Source organism: Caretta caretta, chromosome 4, assembly GCF_965140235.1.
Source record: "Caretta caretta isolate rCarCar2 chromosome 4, rCarCar1.hap1, whole genome shotgun sequence".
Lineage (NCBI taxonomy): Eukaryota > Metazoa > Chordata > Testudines > Cheloniidae > Caretta > Caretta caretta.
In genome coordinates, this window is record NC_134209.1 from 123286257 (window position 1) to 123295816 (window position 9560).

A 9560-nucleotide genomic window follows, 5' to 3' on the forward strand; every position below is an offset into this window, starting at 1 on the left:
AAATGACATGGGTTTCCAACTCGACTGTGTCTCAGTCAGGGTGGAGCGCCTTGTGAGGTGTCTGCACACTAGCTCAAGGTCATAGACTCACGACTATCCTATATTCGTTATTTTAAATAATATTTCTGATAATCTGACAATTTAAACAGTTATTTCTTTTAAAAACACCCTTATAAGTTATGTCATATCGAAAACAACTTTCCGGGTCACAAAAAAGAAAACGGAAGAATGAAATAGGATTAGGCTGTACAAGCACAGACGGGTTCTATACTTAAGTTTGTACGTCATGAAAACAACGAAGTTGATCAAGATCATCAAGTAACTGCCGAAGAAAATTTTTATGCTGATGAGGCTCAAGAAATGTAACAACACACAGAACAATCATTTGAAACAGATGCAGACACAAAACAAGAAATTACAACAGTTGAAACTGTACTAGCATGGGATATAGATGACATTGGCACATGTCCGCAATCTTTAAACAACGAATTCTGTGCCATTATGCTTGAGAAAGGCCCTGGGAGAATAAAAGGTCTTGAATATCCTAAAGACATTAGAGGTAGGAAATTCACAGAAAACAATTACTACAAAAGACTTTCTAATGGTGAAATTGTCAACAGATGGTGGCTTGTGTACTCTAAATGCAAGGATGCTATATTTTGTTTCCCATGCAAGCTTTTCAATAGTTGCAGTTTTAAGATAGCAACCATGGGTATTAATGATTGGAAAAATCTTAGTCACATATTACCGCAACATGAAAAGGCACAACACCACATTGCAAGTATATCTATCAACAAACAATCTGGCTTTTAGAGGAAGCATTAAGAAATTATTCCAGCCCAAAAATGGCAATTTTTTGGGCCTTGTACAACTGCTGCGAAAATTTGACACAGTGATGAGTGAACATCTCCGAAGAGTAACTGAAAATGAAATACGTGACCACTATTTGGGACCAAGAATTCAAAATGAACTGATAATGCTAATGAGTGATAAAGTGAGAGACAAAATTGTTTCATTGGTTACTTTGGCAAAATATTTTGCCGTAATTCTAGATTGCACTCCTGACATAAGTCATCAAGAACAGATGTCATTAGTAGTGACATTTGTCGACATTAGTGATTCAGCACAGATTACAGTTAAGGAATCATTTATCACATTTTTAGAAGTAGAGGACACTACAGGTTTTTGACTTCTTCAAGCTCTTCTTGATGAACTAAAACGAATGGGATTGTCCGTAATGAGCATTAGAGGACAAGGCTATGAAAATGGTGCCAATATGAGAGGATGCATTTCTGGCATGCAAGCTAGATTCCTGGCAGAAAATCCACAAGCTTTTTTTGTTCCGTGTGCATTCCACAGCCTTAATTTGATTTTGTGTGATATGGCCAAGTCTTCTGTAGAAGCTATTTCTTTTTTTGGTTTGCTGCAACACATTTACATGCTCTTTTCAGCTTCCACTCAATGATGACAAGTATTCAAAGCACATATCAATGGTATTACTGTTAAGCCTCTATCTGAGACACGCTGGGAAAGCAGAGTAGAAAGTGCAAAAACATTGAGACATCAATCTGAGGAAGTTTACGAAGCACTGGTTGCTATTTTGGAAGAAGCCAAAGATCCAAAAGTGAAGCACAGTCATTGGCCTCTGAAATATCCAGCTTCAAGTTTCTAACATCTGTTGTAATCTGGTATGACATTCTTGTTAAAATCTCAAGTGTAAGCAAAATAATGCAGAGTCCAATGATGCAGCTTGATTCAACACTTACTTTACTAAACAATATACGAGACTTTTTAGTGAAATACAGAGAAAATGGATTCAAAGAAGAACAGGTTACAGCAAGAGAGCTTGCATAGGCACTTGGTGTAGAACCAAAATTTCCATGTCTGAACGTGAAACGAGTTTCAAGGAAAAAACGGCAAGCGGAATATGAAGGTTTCAGATGAGCCCATAGACAATCCAGAAAAGAAATTTGAGGTTGAATTTTTTAATGTTGTGATGGATAAAGCAATATCTGCCGTTGATGAAAGGTTTAATACCTTATGAGCACACCATGAACAGTTTGGATTTTTGTATGACTGTCATAAATATGAAGGGAAGGGTAAACACCTTTAAATCCCTCCTGGCCAGAGGAAAAATCCTTTCACCTGTAAAGGGTTAAGAAGCTAGGATAACCTCACTGGCACCTGACCAAAATGACCAATGAGGAGACAAGGTACTTTCAAAGCTGGAGGGGGGGAGAAACAAAGGTTCTCTTGGTCTGTGTGTTGCTTTTGCTGGGACCAGAGCAGGAATGCAGGTCAGAACTCCTGTAAAGGGCTGATAAGCAATCTAGTTAGATATGCATTAGATTCTGTTTTGTTTAAATGGCTGATAAAATAAGTTGTGCTGAATGGAATGTATATTCCTGTTTTTGTGTCTTTTTGTAACTTAAGGTTTTGCCTAGAGGGATTCTCTATGCTTTGAATCTGATTACCCTGTAAGGTATTTACCATCCTGATTTTACAGAGGTGATTCTTTTACTTTTTCTTCAATTAATATTCTTCTTTTAAGAACCTGATTGCTTTTTCATTGTTCTTAAGATCCAAGGGTTTGGGTCTGTGTTCACCTATGCAAATTGGTGAGGATTTTTATTAAGCCTTCCCCAGGAAAGGGGGTGTAGGGTTTGAGAGGATTTTGGGGGGAAAGACGTTTCCAAGCGGGCTCTTTCCCTGTTATATATTTCTTAGATGCTTGGTGGTGGGAGCAATAAAGTCCGGGGCAAAAGGTAAAATAGTTTGTACCCTGGGGAAGTTTTAACCTAAGCTGGTAAAAATAAGCTTAGGGGTTTTTTCATGTAGGTCCCCACATCTGTACCCTAGAGTTCAGAGTGGGGAAGGAACCTTGACAATGACATAACTAAATTCAACGAAATAGGAAAACGAGCAGCAAATGACAAAGTGCAAGAACCTAGAGAGCCTCCTGAAGCACAGTGATAGTTTTGATTTAAATGGACTTGAACTGTACAAAGAATTGAGTACATTGTCATCAATGTAGCCACATGCAAAATCGGTGATTGACATGGTACAGTTTATTCATATCAGCAAACTTGTTGACATATATCCTAATGTGTACATTGCCACTCGTATTCTACTGACAATTCCTGTAACAGTAGCATCAGGAGAACGGAGTTTCTCAAAACTAAAGCTCATTAAAAACTATTTCCATTCTACAATGTGTCAGGAATGACTGGTCTTTCACTCGATTCTTGCAATTGAACAAGACATCACTTTGTCTTTGTCATACGATGACATTATTACTGATTTTGCAGCCAAAAAAGCCAGACAGGTCGCTTCTAATTAAAAACAAATCCTTGTTTCAATACCTCGTCATAGAAATTTCTAATAAAATGTTGACAAATTAAAAAAAAAATTATTTGAATCATTCTGTCAATAAATCAGAATTTTTTCTATAGCGTTACTTCTTTAGTGCTAGTCCATCAGCATTACAGTGTGCTTAATTGAGTGAAATGGTTTTTAATAAAGTGCATGTGGCAAGTTTTCCGGTTCTGTAACTTTATGTTTGTGTTGCTAAGAGCAAGTCAGGCATAGGGGCACCAGTTTAATAATCCCGCCTAGGGCACCATAAATCCTAAGGACGGCCCTGCTTCCGAGAGACACCTGAGGTAAGCACTGCCCGGCCAGAGCCTGCTTCCCGCACCCCCTCCCACAGCCCAAATCCCAGTCCCAGCCCTGAGCCCCCTTCCATACCCAAACTCCCTCCCAGACCTTCCACCACTCACCTCCTGCCCACACCCCAACTCCCTGCCCCAGCCCTGAGCCCCCTCCACAAGACTACACCATCTGCTCAAGAAACTCCCTGAAAAAGCACAAGAACAAATCCGCACAGTCACATCCCTAGAACCCCAACCAGGGATATTCTATCTGCTACACAAGATCCATAAAGCTGGAAATCCTGGACGCCCCATCATCTCAGGCATTGGCATCCTGACAGCAGGATTGTCTGGCTATGTAGACTCCCTCCTCAGGCCCGACGCTACCAGCACTCCCAGCTATCTTCGAGACACCACTGACTTCCTGAGAAAACTACAATCCATCGGTGATCTTCCTGAAACACCGTCCTAGCCACTATGGATGTAGAAGCCCTCTACACCAACATTCCACACAAAGATGGACTACAAGCCATCAGGAACAGTATCCCTGATAATGTCACGGCAAACCTGGTGGCTGAACTTTGTGACTTTGTCATCACCCATAACTATTTCACATTTTATGGCTGACTTAGAACAACGCTTCCTCAGCTCTCGTCCCCCAGCGCCCCTACTCTATTTCTGCTACACTGATGTCATCTTAATCATCTGGACCCATGGAAAAGAAGCCCTTGAGGAATTGCACCATGATTTCAACAATTTCCATCCCACCATCAACCTCAGCCTGGAGCAGACCACTTCCTGGACACTACGGTGCTAATAAGCGATGGTCACATAAACACCACCCTATTCTGGAAACCTACTGACCGCTATGCTTACCTACATGCTTCCAGCTTTCATCCAGACCACACACCATGATCCATTATCTACAGCCAAGCTCTTCGACACAAAAGCATTTGCTCCAGCCCCTCAGACAGAGACAAACACCTACAAGATCTCTATCAAGCGTTTTTACAACTACAATACCCACCTGCTGAAGTGAAGAAACAGATTGACAGAGACAGAGCCAGAAGAGTACCCAGAAGTTACCTACTACAGGACAGGCCCAACAAAGAAAAGAACAGAACGCCACTAACCATCACCTTCAGCCCCCAACTAAAACCTCTCCAACACATCATCAAGGATCTACAACCTATCCTGAAGGATGACCCATCACTCTCACAGATCTTGGGAAACAGGCCAGTCCTTGCTTACAGACAGCCCCCCAACCTGAAGCAAATACTCACCAGCAACCACATACCACACAACAAAAACACTAACCCAGGAACCTATCCTTGCAACAAAGCCCATTGCCAACTGTGTCCACATATCTATTCAGGGGACACCATCATAGGGTCTAATCACATCAGCCACACTATCAGAGGCTCGTTCACCTGCACATCTACCAATGTGATATATGCCATCATGTGCCAGCAATGCCCCTCTGCCATGTACATTGGCCAAACTGGACAGTGTCTATGTAAAAGAATCAAAGGACACAAATCAGATGTCAAGAATTATAACATTCAAAAACCAGTCGGAGAACACTTCAGTCTCTTTGGTCACTCGATTACAGACCTAAAAGTGGCAATTCTTCAAAAAAAACCCTTCAAAAACAGACTCCAATGAGAGACTGCTGAATTGGAATTAATTTGCAAATTGGATACAATTAACTTAGGCTTGAATAAAGACTGGGAGTGGATGTGTCATTACACAAAGTAAAACTATTTCCCCATGTTTATGCTCCCTCCCTCCCCCCACTGTTCCTCAGATGTTCTTGTCAACTGCTGGAAATGGCCCACCTTGATTATCACTGTTAGGGGGCTTATTCCTTCACCCACTTACTTCCCTGGTCCTTCTCGCATGAACAGAGAGCAACAATACCCGAAGTCCAAAGGTGCAAACAATTCGATGTTTATTGGGGTGAACTTCCAGCAAGCATGATTCCAGTTTCCTTCCTTAGTATCCTCCTTCCCAGCTCTGACACCACAGAGCCTTACACCTGTGTCCCTGTTCCCATTCCTACCCTTAGCCAAACATGATTCCAACTTCCTTACTCCCATTCCCTGTTCCCATTTCCCCCTTTAGTAAAACATGATTCCAATTTTCTTACCCCCATTCCCTGTTCCCATCTCACACACCCACATGCCTACCCACACCCACACCCAGTCACTTCCTCACTGACTACAGATTATATAGTAAAACTTGAGTTCTGCTTAGCTATACCTTAACCAATCATTTTCCTGAAATTTAACTAACCAATCCTAACATATTGTAACATGATTATGTAACCAATTATATCCCACCACCTCAATTAGTTTACACCCAGCAAAATTAATTATACAGCAGACAGGAACAATCACAGAACCAGACAGAGATTATACAGACAAACAACAGCAAAGTGGGAACTATAATGACAAAACAATACAGAAGTGAGGATTTCACATCCCAGCTATTGATAAGTGAGTTCTTGCCAGACAGGATGCTATCAAACTAAGTTTCCTTTTACATTTTCTAGGCACTTCCCTTTCTCTGGAGGTGATAGGAATACAATCCTGTCCTGATCGTGCCTAACAGCCCAATAGCACCTTATTTCAATGTGACTAGTTTGGAATGTGAGGATGTGACTGGTCGCTTCCCAGCTTATGACTGCCTCTGCTGCTTAGCCAAAGGCCTGAGCCTAAGCACAGGGCCACAAACTGTCACAGTAAGAGAAGGCCCTTACACTGGCAGACAGTGGTTTTGATTCTTTCTTTCTTTTATACCTCTATCACTAGCCAAGTGATAAGAATACACCTACATTATTAGAGTATAGGCCTTTACAGACAGGCCTGAATATCTATATCCTAACAATCACTACAAAAGGTCCCCCCCACACACACCCTGCTCTCCTGCTGGTAATAGCTCACCTGTATATAAAATCTCCCCACTGTATTTTCCACTGCATGCATCCGATGAAGTGAGCTGTAGCTCACGAAAGCTTATGCTCAAATAAATTTGTTAGTCTCTAAGGTGCCACAAGTACTCCTTTTCTTTTTGCGGATATTTTTGCTCCTACACCCAAACTTACTCCCAGAGCTTGCACCACTCACCTCCCACAGCCCAACCCCCTGCCTCAGCTCTGAGCCCCCTCCTACATGCAAACTCCTTCCCAGAGCCCGCACCCCTTTCTGCACTCCAACCCCATGTCCCAGGCTCAGTCCAGAGCCCCCTCCCACACTTTGAATCCCTTGGCCTCACCCCCCAGCCTGCACCCCCTACTGCACCCCAACCTCCTTAGGGATCTGAGGGGAGAAAGGGGCAACACACTAATGTTTTGCTTAGGGTGACAGACTGTTCTGAGCAACCTCTGTCTTAATGCTACCACCTTCATGAAATTTCAGTTCTAATCATCGGCTGGTGAAAATGTTAATGTTATAAGTCATTTCTCCCATTTCTGACTCACTGCATTAAGTATGAGAGTGCTAAGAAACACCCAACATAACTTTGCCTAAGCCAATTGAACATAACATCAGTGAACACACTGGCAATTTTAGGAATGCAAAACGATGAATTTCTGCTATGACTGTACAATTTTCAGGATGTGGTAATTAGCAATTAAAAAGCACTTACCTTGCGGTCCTGACATATTTTGTGATGCTGTCCATCTGGGGATCAAATTCAACCAGAACCACACACAAAAAAGGCCATTAACTTCTTTAAGATAAGGTTGTTATACTCTATATACCAGCAGCCCAAACAGTAAAAAGCATGGGAATAAGCAATGAAATCATTCAGCTCCCCATCTACACTTTGCTGATCCATTCATTGGCTCAACCTCAACTGCTTTCCAGTAGCCACAACCCACCTAGCTCCACCCGCCACCTGAACTCCCACTGGGCACCCTTGAACTCCAGACTTTGACGGGGGGAAGGTGAAGGGGAAGCAGGAATTTGGTGTGGGCAGGTAGAGTAACTGAGGCAAACTCCTCAGGCCAAGTTTTGCCCATTCTTACATCTTTGAAGCCCCAATGAAATCAATGGAGTTGTGTAACTATTGGACCAAAGACCTCCAGAGCTGAAATATGAGTCTCTAGAGCTGGAGCTAAAGGACTAAATTCCATATGTGAGAGCTGTAGCATACTCGTATCCTCTGTAGATCAGGCAGAGAGAGGGATACATGATACACACTGAAGAATGGATTACAGGTACTCTGGTGTACCTGAGAAACAAATCTGGCCCCATCTTCAGAGCTAACTCTGGTGGTTGAAGTATGTTACACAGGAGGTGTGAGTTGGCCAGAAAACAGGTGGACGGTCCTGATGCTGATCCCACTGAAGACAAACTCCCATCAAGTTCAGTGTGAGGCTGTATCTACATTTACATAGTCGGATGCCAGCAGGAGAGGGCTGTAAAGGGTGGTAGGCAGAAGCGACTCACCCAAAGGACAGAGTACTATTAAACCACTGCTTTTCTCCTTCTCATAAAGTTCCTGGTTCAGTGTTGGAAGAAAGTGACACTTTTGGTGATTTATTACTAGGGATGCATGACTTTCAATGGACATAGGACTGGGCTCTAGCATAAATGCTGTAAGTGCTAAAGTAGAGTAACGTGCCCCACATTATAATATGAGGGAGATTACAGTAGCTGCAAAGTTACTCCTGCACTGCTGGAACCCTCTGTTAATAAATCCACCATATTTCTCTTGGCGAACAGCTGTTCGCCAGTGGGTAAAGCATAGTGTGCAGTCAGGAGGTCTGGCTGCTATTGCCAGTTCTGTCACTGATTTGCAGCAGGGCCTTGGGCAAGGCATTTAACTGCCTTGCCGCGGATTTCCTGTCCATGAAGCAGGATGCTTACTTTACATGCTTATCTGAATTGGCAGAGATTTGACAGGAATAAGAAGCAGTTTTCAGTCTTGTGTTCTGGGTAGGAGGTGCACAGCTGTGTAGGTGACTGGGACTGAAGGGCATCCAATGCACTGAAGCAGCAGTTTGTGGAGAGACCTTTAGGCAGTAATACCTCAGTGCAGAGATATTAATCTGCTCCAGTTTTGCTGAGTCAGCTCACCAGCACACAGAGGAAGCAGGCTGATGAACGAAGTATCTCTTCACCAAGGTGCCGGCACATCATGGGCTTCCTATGTAACTGGTGCACTGGGGAGCTAAGGCAACAGTGCTGTGGAGCCGTTGATTCACAAGTTCTCCCCTAACCCATATCACCCACACAGTTCTGTTCCATCCTCTCTACAAAGCCCCACCAGCTACCCATGCCTCCTCCTCCCACCAGTCCCCTCCCCTTTGCCCCAGAGCTGCTGAACTCTATAAGAATGTTCAAACAATGTAATAAGAAAGGTCAGTCTGTCAGTACATTTCATCTGCATCTCAACCCATATTGTCAAAGGAATCGCTTCTGAGTGCAGCATCTTTTCAGTCTCTCCCTGGCACAGTTTCCAACAAGGATGGGGCTTGCCGGTCTGATCTTCTTACTCCCTCTGCTGAACATTTTTGTGAGAGTAGGTTTGAGAGATGATTTTTTTGGATGCCCAGTGGAGCTTCTAGGGCCATGCATGGAGGGCATTCTGTGCCAACTGATCTGGGAGAAGGTTCTGCTTCTGTACCAGTCCCTGCTGCAGTTATGTGAGGAATCCCGTTTATAATCCCCTGTTGTCAGTTGCTCATCACTATCTGAAAATCTCACGTTTTGTGGTGGAAAGTTTCTATAGCTGGTCTCGGCCCAGTGATGAATTCTTCTGAGTAAAATTCAGTGAGTCATTATAGGTGAATATATACACACACATACACACACTTTCCCCATTTTAACTAATTTTACTGTTTTAGTTTCTGCTTGCACACAACTCAAAATAGCTAAGCCCTGACATGCCTACTCCGTGTTC

At 43.0% G+C, this 9560-nt stretch overlaps 1 pseudogene; it reads left to right on the plus strand.

Moving 5' to 3' along the window:
- The first annotated feature begins 754 nt into the window (after window positions 1-754).
- Window positions 755-1854, plus strand: LOC125636023 (zinc finger MYM-type protein 1-like; annotated as a pseudogene).
- The last annotated feature ends 7706 nt before the right edge of the window (window positions 1855-9560 follow it).